Genomic DNA, 13,775 nt, shown 5'->3' with positions numbered 1-13,775 from the left:
TGCATCTTGGTACAGTCCAAATCCCCGTCCGGCCAACAAGATTTAAATTTTACGTAGTTTCCATAAATTGCTTAAGACTAGTGCTTGGGTGGTTCATTTGAAAACCAAACGGCCAATTTCCTTCCCCATTCTTAGCCTGTCTGAGCTTGTGCTCTGCTTCTAACGGCCTCGTTGTCAATGGATGTAAAACGTTAAGATTCCGGCCTTCCTTCCTTTCACGCTCACCCTGGCACTATTCACAAAAGACACCGATTATAGACGGGGGCGATTCTAGAAGTCAGTCAAGGGGGCAGGGGCTAATGGAGGAGAAGGGTGGGGCGGAGGGGAGGGAGGTTTGGTGGAATGGAATATCGCTTAACAAAAGAAGAGATGGGGACCTTCACCGACAAACTGGTAAAATTTGGTGTTGCTTAAAGTTGTTTTTAGTAGCTGATTAGCAGTTCAGGGTAAAAAATGTCTATTAATAAATAATAAAACGCCCATTTTAAGTTAAATGATATTTATTGGTTTAGATAGTAAGGTACTTGCCGCTCTTATTCTTTTGTTAAAATGTGTTTGAAATACATTGCAACCTATATTGCTACATAGTTATAAAAAAAAAGATTGAATCTATTGGAGTAATATAATCGCTGATTTCTGAAGTCATTCTATCCAGTGTAATATGATACTCCATTGGAGGGGGGGGGGGAGGGAGCTATAGCTCCATAGCCCGCCCCCCTAGCCACCGCACCTGATTGTAGAGGACGGTAGGATTGCTAAAGCGCCGCGCTGCTTCACGCTACGCACGTCCCTGCCGTGATAACGAGCGGTCAGCGTTGCAACGTGCAGGAAGTTACGGCAATGCGCGCCTTCTCTTTCACTGTTAGCCCGATGCCGGTCGTTGCTGCTCCCTCCAGACGACGTGCAGAGAGAATTAGCTGCTATGGTTGGCGCTTTAAAGTAATCCAAGTGGTCGAACTTGCTGCAGGCTCAAAATGGTTCAAATGACTCTGAGCTCTATGGGATTTAGCACCTGAGGTCATCAGTCCCCTAGAACTTAGAACTACTTAAGCCTAACTAACCGAAGGACATCACACATTCATGCCCGAGACTGGATTCGAACCTGCGACTGTAGCAGTCGCGTGGTTGCGGACTGAAGCGCCTAGAACTGCTCGGCCACCGCGGCCGGTTTGCTCCAAAAGCAGAGGGTCGCAGCACCGTTTCCAGTAACACTGACGGGATATTTCTGATTCTCCAGGAAAGTGATACTTCAAACAATAATGGGACAAATATAACAATTAGTGGACAGTGTGAGCTACACAACTTATTTGTGTCTTGAAAATGTAAGCAAGCAAAGTGTCAACACTGAAGCACGACCATCATCACCATCATATCGCCACAACCAGATCATATCACCACCATCTTCATATCATAGTCAGCTGCATCATCATCACCATCATTAACAACAACAATAACATATCATCTCCCCACGACAGCTGCATCACCATCACATCATTGTTGGCATACGTTTCTCCGACGCTGAAACGGCGCAGCTCACCGAGCAAGCAGAGCTGCTCGAGGCTTAGGTGCGGCAGAGCTGCGCCAAGCAGTAGAGAAGGACTCCGAACGACGGCGGGCTGCCGATGTTCAGCAGCAGCCTGATGAAGCTGAGCCATGTCGCTGACGACACAGCGCAGTAGAGGGCGTTATGGCAACGCATGCGTTGCCGCACTGAATTCCTTTGTTACAAAGACGAAGCCACAGCAGCAGGCCCAGGAGAATCCACACGAGCCCAGCTGCAACACCCGGACTGAATCAGCTATAACGAACACGCAGCCACATAGGAGCAGCAGCAGCAGCTGGCCCAGGAGACATCGTCGTTGCCCAGCAGCAGCAGCGCTCACCTCCTCGACAGACTGATCATTCTATGACAATCCGGCATTGCTTCTATGGTACTGATGCATGATACCCAATCACTAACATAACCTTACCTTGCACGATCTGTCGCAGATAGCAAGAAACCGCTACTGCCCTCACTAGCCAACCCGACACTCTACAGAGTTTTTTTTCCCTTGGAACTTGCCTTGGTACTTCTTTCCCTCTGCCCTTAAAACCGCTCTTCTTTCAAGCTTGATTCTGTCAAGCTTTTTCGACCACTACCATCACCAAGATGCCCCCGTATTAATGGGTAATCTTACCCAGACATACTGATAACATCGCAGTTCCTCGTTCCTGCGATCTCCTCGATTATAAATACTAATAATGCAGAGGTGACAGTAGACCTTTTGAGTTGGTTACCATGCTTGTGCGAGCGTGGATGGGCTCCCACCTTTAAAAAAATCACTACCATCTCCACATCATAGTCAGCTACATCACCATCATTAACAACAACAACAATAACGTATAATCTCCCCACGACAGCTGCATCACCATAATATCACTATCACATCATTATTGTCATCAACCATTTGACCTCCACTGCCGAGTATAGGTCACCTGCAGATTTGTACATGTATTAAACCTCCTTCTTCTTTCGTTACATCCTCTGTAGGACTACAAATAGCCCATTCACTGGCTGCGTTTTCTTCTTTAGCTCACAGAACCTGTGCACCCTTTCCTTTCTTCTCGAGTTTTCTTTTTCGGTAGTCTTCAGTATCCTCTCCTCTTGTCTGACTCTCTATTTTTTCCCTGTATTCTTCTCAGCTGTTGACCTCTGACATATTGGCGGACGCATACTTGCTTCTCCAGTTTTCTTTCCCTTCCGTCTTGATTCCAAATTCCGACCACTTCTTCCTGAGTTCTACAACCCACTAGATATCATTCTCATTCCATCCATATTCATCTTGAATATATGTCTCGTAAATATTGCCCTTTCAGTTTGATTTCTCCTGTGACTGTCGTCATTCTTCCCTATGTGTCACATCCACCTCTCAGCCCCTCTATTATGGCCCTGAATTTTTCTCAACATTGTTCTCTGTTATTATCTCAGCCGCATATACACACAACATCGCCCTCATTTCGAAATTCATGAGCCAGAAAATAAAAATTGACTCTGAAGCTTGCGTATACACAGTGAGTCATAAAGTATGATAGGAGCTGAAAAGTTTGTGGGACAAAAGTTGCGTGGGACAATGGGAGCCATAATATGACGTTGTTTTTTGTTGTTCAAAGATATGGTCAACTTTTTTTTTTTTTTTAATCGGATGCTATAGTTTGGTACTTATTTTCAGATGGCGGCTATCGAGACGAATCCAATAATGTTTAATACTAAGGTCTTTGAGAGTTAACGATGGTCACAAAGGTGGCATGAACACCCACTTACAGAAGGTGATCTAAGTGATGACCATTGGTATCAATGCAGTGCTGCAATCCTCTTATCATGGACTGAGTGGTACTCCTTATCACATCGGCACTTAACGAAACACATGCTCTGACAATTCTCTCTCGCATATATATTGCTTTTGTTATGTTATGGTATCGATTTCCCATTAACATGTTTATTTTCTTTTTTTGGATAAGCAATAATTTTAATTTTATGATAATCTTTATAATAATTCTGATAGATGTAATTTGTGAAAAAAAACTGCAATGCTACCAGCGAGAGCAAGAAAGAGAACCATATCGATAGATAGAGTCGAACAGTGAGAGAAAGAATGCCAGCGAATTGGCGTGTACGTAGAGAACAGCGGGTCGGGTTGCGTCGGAATAAAACGTTCGCCATATATTGCCGGACACTCACTTTCCGAATACGGCATAAATTTACTATTGACGTGGGTATCGCGAAAAGAAAGTGGTCAATTGTTCAGGGTGCTGCGAACCTCTTGGAGCGATGCAAACTGAAATGAGAATGCATGTGCGAGTGAACAGTGATCGTTGTCAGCTGGACTAAATTGTTAGCTGTGGCCTGAGTTGCAAAAACTAATGTATGCTAAGAACTTTCATCTAAAACTTCGCGATATTTCACCCGCATTAAAAAATTAACAGTCGCTTTAAAAAGAATTGAGCAGTTTTCTAAACTTCATCTTCTGTCTGGAGAAATGCCAACGCCCTTGCCGTAGTGGTAATACCGGTTCCCGTCAGATCACCAAGTTAAGCGCTGTCGGGCTGGGCTAGCATTTGGTTGGGTGACCATCTGGTCTGCCGAGTGCTGTTGGCAAGCGGGGTACACTCAGCCCTTGCGCGGCAAACTGAGGAGCTACTTGATTGAGAAGGAGCGGCTCCAGTCTCGTAAATTGACAAACGGCCGGGAGAACAGTGTGCTCACCACAAGCCCCTCCATATCCGCATCCAGTGACGCCTGTAGTCTAAGGATGACACGGCGGCCAGTCGGTACCGTTGAGCCTTCATGGCCTGTTTCGGGCGGAGTTTAGTTTAGTTTTTTTAGTTTTCTAAATTTGAAAGTTAATCACCAAACTGTGATTTCACGAACGTTAGGTGTTCGACGAGAGGGATGAACTGAAACTAAACGATTTACGAGTCGAAATGTGTTTTGCACTCTTTCAAAAATTGTGTATTTGGCATTCATAACTGCATCGTTTGCCGTTAACCATTATCGTCGTACACATGCGATCTTCGATCTACATAGTGCCAGTTGCTTGTCACCAGCGTGTACCCAAAGGACGTCGACGGAGGAATAATATTACCACCGAGTGGGTGATGCTTCAGTCAAGAGGATGCAACAGCTGCAGTTTGGTGCAAGGTTTACATACAGTGGGAACTATGAATTTAATAACTGTCCGATGACAGCAGCTTACGTTTATGTTTGGGAACTCGCCATACTGCAGCATTCTCAAAGCCATGAGTGAGCTTACCTGCTTTTGTGGATACCGTTGAACGATATTACGATTCGTTTGACCATTGGTTTCAAAGGTAATCATAGAATTTCTGTGGCTCTGTTTACTAAATTTGAACGTGACTTTCACAGTAACTTTGGTAGTAAAACGAATTCTTCCAAGTCTAAAATCATTAAATTGTTTGTGATTGTGTTCCCCCGTTAAATATTTAGGTACATACTACACTCCTGGAAATGGAAAAAAGAACACATTGACACCGGTGTGTCAGACCCACCATACTTGCTTCGGACACTGCTAGAGGGCTGTACAAGCAATAATCACACGCACGGCACAGCGGACACACCAGGAACCGCGGTGTTGGCCGTCGAATGGCGCTAGCTGCGCAGCATTTGTGCACTGCCGCCGTCAGTGTCAGCCAGTTTGCCGTGGCATACGGAGCTCCATCGCAATCTTTAACATTGGTAGCATGCCGCGACAGCGTGGACGTGAACCGTATGTGCAGTTGACGGACTTTGAGCGAGGGCGTATAGTGGGCATGCGGGAGGCCGGGTGGACGTACCGCCGAATTGCTCAACACGTGGGGTGTGAGGTCTCCACAGTACATCGATGATGTCGCCAGTGGTCGGCGGAAGGTGCACGTGCCCGTCGACCTGGAACCGGACCGCAGCGACGCACGGATGCACGCCAAGACCGTAGGATCCTACGCAGTGCCGTAGGGGACCGCACCGCCACTTCCCAGCAAATTAGGGACACTGTTGCTCCTGGGGTATCGGCGAGGACCATTCGCAACCATCTCCATGAAGCTGGGCTACGGTCCCGCACACCGTTAGGCCGTCTTCCGCTCACGCCCCAACATCGTGCAGCCCGCCTCCAGTGGTGTCGCGACAGGCGTGAATGGAGGGACGAATGGAGACGTGTCGTCTTCAGCGATGAGAGTCGCTTCTGCCTTGGTGCCAATGATGGTCGTATGCGTGTTTGGCGCCGTGCAGGTGAGCGCCACAATCAGGACTGCATACGACCGAGGCACACAGGGCCAACACCGGCATGGGGAGCGATCTCCTACACTGGCCGTACACCTCTGGTGATCGTCGAGGGGACACTGAATAGTGCACGGTACATCCAAACCCCGTCATCGAACCCATCGTTCTACCATTCCTAGACCGGCAAGGGAACTTGCTTTTCAATAGGACAATGCACGTCCGCATGTATCCCGTGCCACCCACGTGCTCTAGAAGGTGTAAGTCTACTACCCTGGCCAGCAAGATCTCCGGATCTGTCCCCCATTGAGCATGTTTGGGACTGGATGAAGCGTCGTCTCACGCGGTCTGCACGTCCAGCACGAACGTTGGTCCAACTGAGGCGCCAGGTGGAAATGGCATGGCAAGCCGTTCCACAGGACTACATCCAGCATCTCTACGATCGTCTCCATGGGAGAATAGCAGCCTGTGTCTATGTACCTGTGGTTCTGTCAGTGTGATCATGTGATGATAAAGTTTCCCCTTCCTGGGACAATGAATTCACGGTGTTCGTATTTCAATTTCCAGGAGTGTAGATCAAAATTCGACTTTTAAATCTTCTCTGAGATGGTTTAATTGCGTATGATAGATGTCGTGACGGGGCACAATCATTCTCAGTGCCATCTTATTGAAACATCACAGTCTTTGTGTTCGATCTTCGAAATTTAGTGAGAGGTACATTTCGTTTTGGCTCATTTTGGTTCTGCAATATGTATTGTAGTAGGTGAAGCGATTTTTCACTTATGACGAAGGAACAAGTGGGAGAAAAATAAATGGAATCTGCTATTGAATATAAGGAAGAAGGATTAGTTATTAAATCAAAACAAGGTATGAAAAAAGAGATAACTGAAAAGGGGGAACAGAAAGTATGTCCCCATTGCAAAAAGAAGTGGGCAAAAAGGTAGAAAATCTGGATAAAAAATTCAAGCAAAAGTTGGAGGAATTTAAACAGTAGTGGGAAGTTACTTTAGAAAAGACAATTTTTAGATTAAGTTATTATTACAAAGTTTTTGGGAAATTGAAAACAGAAGTTTCAGAAACAATCAGAGATTTTAGAAATCAGCAAATCAAGGAAAATTTGAGAATGTCACAAATGAAATGTAGGACGCTTTGACAAAAACATTAATGTCCAAACTTTTGAGTGTAGGCAACTGAAATACAGAAGTGTTGTGATCAGCTTTTACAGAATCAGAGTACGAAGAATGAGGTAGAAATGGAGGAAATGTTAGAGTTCTAAGATCGGGAAGAGAGTCATTAATTTAAGAAAGATTCAGCTAAGTCGTTCACCTCAAATATTTCCGGAACTGTTCAAAGGTCTTTAATGGCGTTAGCCTAATTTGGACATTGAAATGTATTGTAAGTAGGCTGTTTAGGTTTTTATGTTGGTAACGCCACGTAGCGCTCTATATGAAAATCACTGACTGCGATGTGTGAAGTCTGTGGCTGGTTTGCATTGCTGGAATTTGCTATTGTAGTGTTGGGCAGTTGGATGTGAACAGCGTGTAACGTTGCGCAGTTGGGCTTGAGCCGCCAGCAGTGGTGGATGTGGAGAGAGAGATGGCGGAGTTTTGAAGTTTGTAAGACTGGATGTCATGAAGTGCTATATACATTATGACTTTTGAACTCTAGTAAGGTAAATACATTGTTTGTTCTCTATCAAAATCTTTCATTTGCTAACTATGCCTATCAGTAGTTAGTGCCTTCAGTAGTTAGAATCTTTTGTTTAGCTGGCAGTATTGGCGCTCCCTGTATTACAGTAGTTCAAGTAACGAAGATTTTTGTGAGGTAAGTGATTCATGAAAGGTATAGGTTATTGTTATTCAGGGCCATTCTTTTGTAGAGATTATTGAAAGTCAAATTGCGTTGCGCTAAAAATATTGTGTGTCAGTTTAGTGTTGATCAGAATAAGTAAAGAGGGAATGTCTGAGTACGTTCAGTTCTGCTCGGCTGTTTGAAAATCAAATAACGTAAGGTGTTTACCAGCACTGTCATTCATAATTTTTCTAAGGGGACATTTCAGTATCTATCAGTGGTAACAGGTAACAATTTGAACTGAACGGGGACTCGAACCCGGATTTCGCGTCTTACGCGAGTGGTCACCTTAACCGCATTGGCAAGATCATGCTCCCTTTTCGCAATAAATTCCCAGCTTGTAGCTCACTACTGACGTATTACTTCGCCTACCCATGAACCCGTAACTCGCAGTCCCTGATTCCCGTAGAGCTCGTGCGTGGTGTACAACTCCACTGAAAGAAAGGATAATTGGTGGTCGTCACCTTATACGCTGCCGGAAAAAATTAATTCTTCCTTTCAGAGTTTTCCAATTGACTCAATATTTATTTTTGCAATAGTGCATATGGAGCACATGAAATGATTACATTTACAGATCAATAGCACAAACGGTCTGAGGAACCAGGTATCGACTCAGGCTGAAACACCCTTATTAGTACGTGATTAGCCTCTATAGGTGGCAATGCAGGCGCTGCCTCTGGGATCCAGTCGATTGTACTGATGGCGAATACTGTCCTGGCATACGTCATTCCACCCCTATGGAACCTGTTCACGAACTTCTGTAGGAGTTGTTGTCTGATGAGTCACTTCTCGTCCCATCACATCCCATCTGTGCTCGATTGGAGACAGATCCAGAGGTCGTATTTCCACGGAAGTCACTGCACGTCTACAGTGCACGTTGAGTTGGCGTGTGGGCGAGCATTGGCCTGTTGGAACAACACATGTTCTTTGAGACCTGGGTTGCGATTATACAGGGCCGTAATCAATTACTGTTGGTTAGTTTATTTTTCAATCACGTACACATTATTTGGAAACAGGAACAATAAATGGTGACAACAAATTAATAAGTGTTCCACGGCTGAAGGCCTTAATGACAACAAATTCAAACTATTTCTCGGCTGAAGGCCTCAATAGTAATAATATAAAAACTATGTTTCAAGAAACAGTTAACTTCTTCATCTTGAAATTACAGTTATTAAAATATTTTTAAAGAACAATCATCAAAATCTGAATGCTAGAATACAATTCTCTAATTAAAATCTTAAGACAAGTAACACTCGCGGCGGAAAGCCTTAATGACAACAAATTCGAACTACTTCTCGGCTGAGGACTCCAATAGTAATAATTGAAAACTGTTTCGCGGCCGAAGACCTGACTAGCAATCCTTTTAAGAACCAGTTAAACATCTTCAAACTTGAAATTACAGTCATTATTTTTTTTTCTTTTTGAAGAAACAATCATCAAATCTGACCAAACCAAGGGGGAGGGCGTGCAGACGTTGCTCCAAGGATCGACCTGGGAAAGTCCCTCAAAACTTCGCAAGCGATGAGACAGGCAGCCAACAGTTGCATTCACTTCACGAGATGGTAACTTTTAAACGCATGACCAGTAATCATTTGCCGATCTACCTAACGTGCGATGACCAATGCAACGATGGAATAACACACCCAAGCCGGAACCAGCGGTCAGCAGTACGTCTTCAGACTCCGGTGTTTAGAGTTTCCGGAAGCAGAAAGGAACTACTACTATCAGAGTAGGAAAAAAAAAAAAACGCTACCCGGCCAACAAATGAAGGAAGTGGTCGGACTACATGACCTACCGGACAGAAGAGGCAAGGCGAGCAAAAGTACACTGCCGTAACATACACTAAGCTCCAGGGCAGGTAACTGGGGCGTTAGCGGCCACTAGGCAGGAAAAATACCACTGGCAGACTTCACCAATAATAGCATATAGAATGCAACAATTAATAATAAGAAGTGGAGGAAGGCTAATTAGGTTCGCCTTTCCCAAACGCTCCACTCGCTGCTCTTCGTCTCTGCGACACTGCGAGCAGCAACAAGCAAGCAAAATGCGATATCTCACAATGGTGGTTACACTACTTGAATTAAGGCCCACTAAACTTCACTTCCTGGGTCCGGTTGACAACGAGGTTGTACCCCTAGCGACTACAGCCCTTCCATCCGGCAGTGCATGCGCGCCGCCAGGAGTCCTGGCATGTTCCTGCGTGGGCCTGGCTGCTCGTCCAATCCCAAGCGAACTGCCGACTCACACGACACGGAAACACCACAACGTCGGCCCAAAGATAGTACCACCGTTACTAGACATCGATAACCGCCGCTGCTGCCACTAGCGGACAGACATCTTTTGCAAACGGAGTGGCGCCAATGAACGCCTGACTAGCAATCCTTTCAAGAATCAGTTAAACATTTTCAAAATTGAAATTGCAATCATTAAAATAATTATTCGAAAAAACCGAAGTTAACCAAACCAAGGGGGAGGGATGTTTTTTTCTCGCGTATCATATCGTTCCTGGAAACCCAGAATCTACTCTGTAGGAATCAACATGGATTCCGCAGACAGCGATGTGTGAGACCAAACTCGCTTTATTTGTTCATGAGACCCAGAAAATATTAGATAAAGGCTCTCAGGTACATGCTATTTTCCTTGACTTCCGGAAGGCGTTCGATACAGTTCCGCATTGTCGCCTGATAAACAAAGTAAGAGCCTACGGAATATCAGACCAGGTGTGTGGCTGGATTGAAGAGTTTTTACAAACAGAACACAGCATGTTCTTGTCAATGGAGAGACGTCTACAGACGTAACCTCTGGCGTGCCACAGGGGAGTGTTATGGGACCATTGCTTTTCACAATATATATAAATGACCTAGTAGATAGTGTCGGAAGTTCCGTGCGGCTTTTTGCGGATGATGCTGTAGTAAACATAGAAGTTGCAGCATTAGAAAATTGTAGCGAAATGCAGGAAGATCTGCAGCGGATAGGCACTTGGTGCAGAGAGTGGCAACTGTCCGTTAACATAGACAAATGTAATGTATTGAGAATACATAGAAAGAAGGATCCTTTATTGTATGATTATATGATAGCAGAACAAACACTGATAGCAGTTACTTTTGTAAAATATCTGGGAGTATGTGTGCGGAACGATTTGAAGTGGAAAGATTATATAAAATTAATTGTTGGTAATGCGAGTGCCAGGTTGAGATTCATTGTGAGAGTCATTAGAAAATGAAGTCCATCAACAAAGAAGGTGGCTTACAAAACACTCGTTCGACCTATTGCTCATCAGTGTGGGATCCATACCAGGTCGGGTTGACAGAGAAGACAGAGAAGATCCAAAGAAGAGCGGCGCGTTTCGGCACAGGGTTATTTGGTAAGCGTGATAGCGTTACGGAGATGTTTAGCAAACTCAAGTGGCAGACTCTGCAAGAGAGGCGCTCTGCATCGAGCTGTCGCTTGCTGTCCAGGTTTCGAGAGGGTGCGTTTCTGGATGAGGTATCGAATATATTGCTTCCCCCTACTTATACTTCCCGAGGAGATCACGAATGTAAAATCAGAGAGATTCGAGCGCGCACGGAGGCTTTCCGGCAGTCGTTCGTCCCTCGAACCATACGCGACTGGAACAGGAAAGGGAGGTAACGACAGTGGCACGTAAAGTGCCCTCCGCCACACACCGTTGTGTTGCTGGCGGAGTATAAATGTAGATTTGGATTTATAACACAAGAAGAAGACGACAACCGTAACTATACCAACTAAACGATGCCAACCTAGCAACGGCACCAACACGAGCCGCAGCACGGCTCGTTCTTCCTGTTGCAAGTATGGTAAAAGAATGCTCTACCAACATTCTGCACGTACCGATTGGTGACTAGCATCTGATCCAAAACACCAAAGGTGAACGTGAGTTGTAGTTTATCGTATCCCAGACCATAAGACCTGGGGTGGGGGCAGTGTATCTTTGACGAATGCACCCTACCAGACAGTGTTCAGGTCTACGTCGTACTCTCAAACGGTTACCACTTGCATGTGGGGAGAATCTGCTTCTGTCGCTGTAGACGACAGCGCACAATTCTATCTTCCAAGTGATCCTCTGACGGCACCAGGCGAGCCTTGCACGAAGACGGGCTAGATGTATGCATGTTCGTAGTCCTACTGCTAATAACCAGTTCGTACTGATACGTCTGACTTCGGAAGCCTCCTTATCTGGCCGGCCAGAGTGGACGAGCGGTTCTAGGCGCTACAGTCTGGAGCCGCGCGACCGCTGCGGTTGCAGGTTCGAATCCTGCCTCGGGCATGGATGTGTGTCCTGTCCTTAGGTTAGTTAGGTTTAAGTAGTTCTAAGTTCTAGGGGACTGATGACCAAAGATGTTAAGTCCCATAGTGCTCAGAGCCATTTGAACCATTTGAGCCCTTCTTATCTGTACTGTTCGATCTGCTACTGCTGCCCTTACAATAAGACGATCCTGGCGGGTGCCTGTGTTGCGTGGACGCCCAGAACCTTATCTATAGGTGTGAGAATGTTTACGTGACCACTGATACCAGCCCAGCATCACTGCACAACTGATATAGCACAGCCAACTTGTGTGACAAGTGTCCGAAAGGTCACAATTTGATTCTTTCAGACTCGCTAAGTTGGCTGTGGGAAGCACGAGTGCATCTCTGTGACATAGTTGTCTACTTGCGCCACGCGTTTGCACCGCATTAAGCCTTTCTGGCTGTAAACATTCCCTATTAAAGGGTAGACACAGATGCTCTGGTAGCCATGCTACTACGCTATTCTTTGGCAGATGACGTTGAACCCATTATCAGCTCATCTATTATACCCCAGGCGGCATATACCGCAGTCAGATCAAAATCGACGTCGTTTTTCCAGGTGTACTAATTTTTTTTAGCAGTGCATATATTTGTGGTCTTGCCGCAGTTATAACACCGGCTCCCGTCAGGTCACCGAGGTTAAGCACTAGTCAGGCTTGGCTAGCATTTGGATGGGTGAGTGTCCGGTATGCCGAGCGCTGTTGGCAAGTGGGGCGCACTCAGCCCTTGTGAGGTCAATTGAGGAGCTTCTTGATGGGGAAGTAGCGGCTCTAGTCACGAAGACTGACAACGGTCAGGACAGCAGTTTACTGACCACATGCCCTCCATATCCGCATCCAGTGACGCCTTCGGTCTGAGGATGACACGGCGGTGGTCGGTACAGTTGGGCATGTTCGGACGGAGTTTAAATCTTTTATATATATATATATATATATATATATATATATATATATATATATATATATATATATATATATATATATATATACAGGTGAATCACCTTTCAATTACACTGCAAATTTTTCAGACATGAAAGGCGCTATTGATAGGAGGGTAATCCAAAAAGTAAGGTCTCTTACTTTTTTAATAAGTACAGAACTCTGTTTGTGTGGCAGTTGGTCACACTTTTATGAAGAGTGGTTCACGCGCTGTGTGTAAACACGCACACGCCGCGCTTAGGCGCTCACTCTTGGCTTGGCAGCCGTTGAAAATGGAGCTCCCGTTAGATGTTACCGCCAAGTGCGAATTGCGCACAGTTATTCGGTTTTTGAACGCAAATGGCACTGCGCCGATTGAAATCCATCGCCGACTGACGGAAATGTATGGTGAGTCGTGCATGGATGTCAAAATTGTTCGTAAGTGATGTAGAGAGTTTGCAGCTGGTCGGCCCGAAATTCGCGACGAACAAAGGGGCAGGAGACCGTCAATTTCTGAGGAGATTGTGTTGAAGGTTGAGCAAAGCATGCGTGAAGATCGGCGGATCGCCCTGGATGATTTCTGCACATTGGTTCCTGAGGTTTCCTGAAGCACCGCCCACAGAATTTTGACGGAAACATTGAACTACCGGAAAGTGTGTGCAAGGTGTTTGCCACGCATGCTGACTGAAGACCACATGCAGCAACAAGTTAATGATTCTCGTGTATTTATTCCCCGCCTTGCAGCCGAACAGGACAAATTTCTGGACTCAGTTGTCACGGGTGACGAAACCTGGGCGTACCACTTTACACCTGAGACAAAGCAACAATCACGTCAGTTCATAACTTTTTGAGCAGCATAGCGGCGAGCTGGTATGACATGGGCATACAAAAACTGCCACAGGTTCTACAAATATGCATCGACAGAAATAGTGATTATGTCGAAAAATAGC

Source organism: Schistocerca gregaria, chromosome 2 (genome assembly GCF_023897955.1).
Source record: "Schistocerca gregaria isolate iqSchGreg1 chromosome 2, iqSchGreg1.2, whole genome shotgun sequence".
NCBI classification, from domain to species: Eukaryota; Metazoa; Arthropoda; class Insecta; order Orthoptera; family Acrididae; genus Schistocerca; species Schistocerca gregaria.
Note: the sequence above shows the minus strand (reverse complement) of the source record.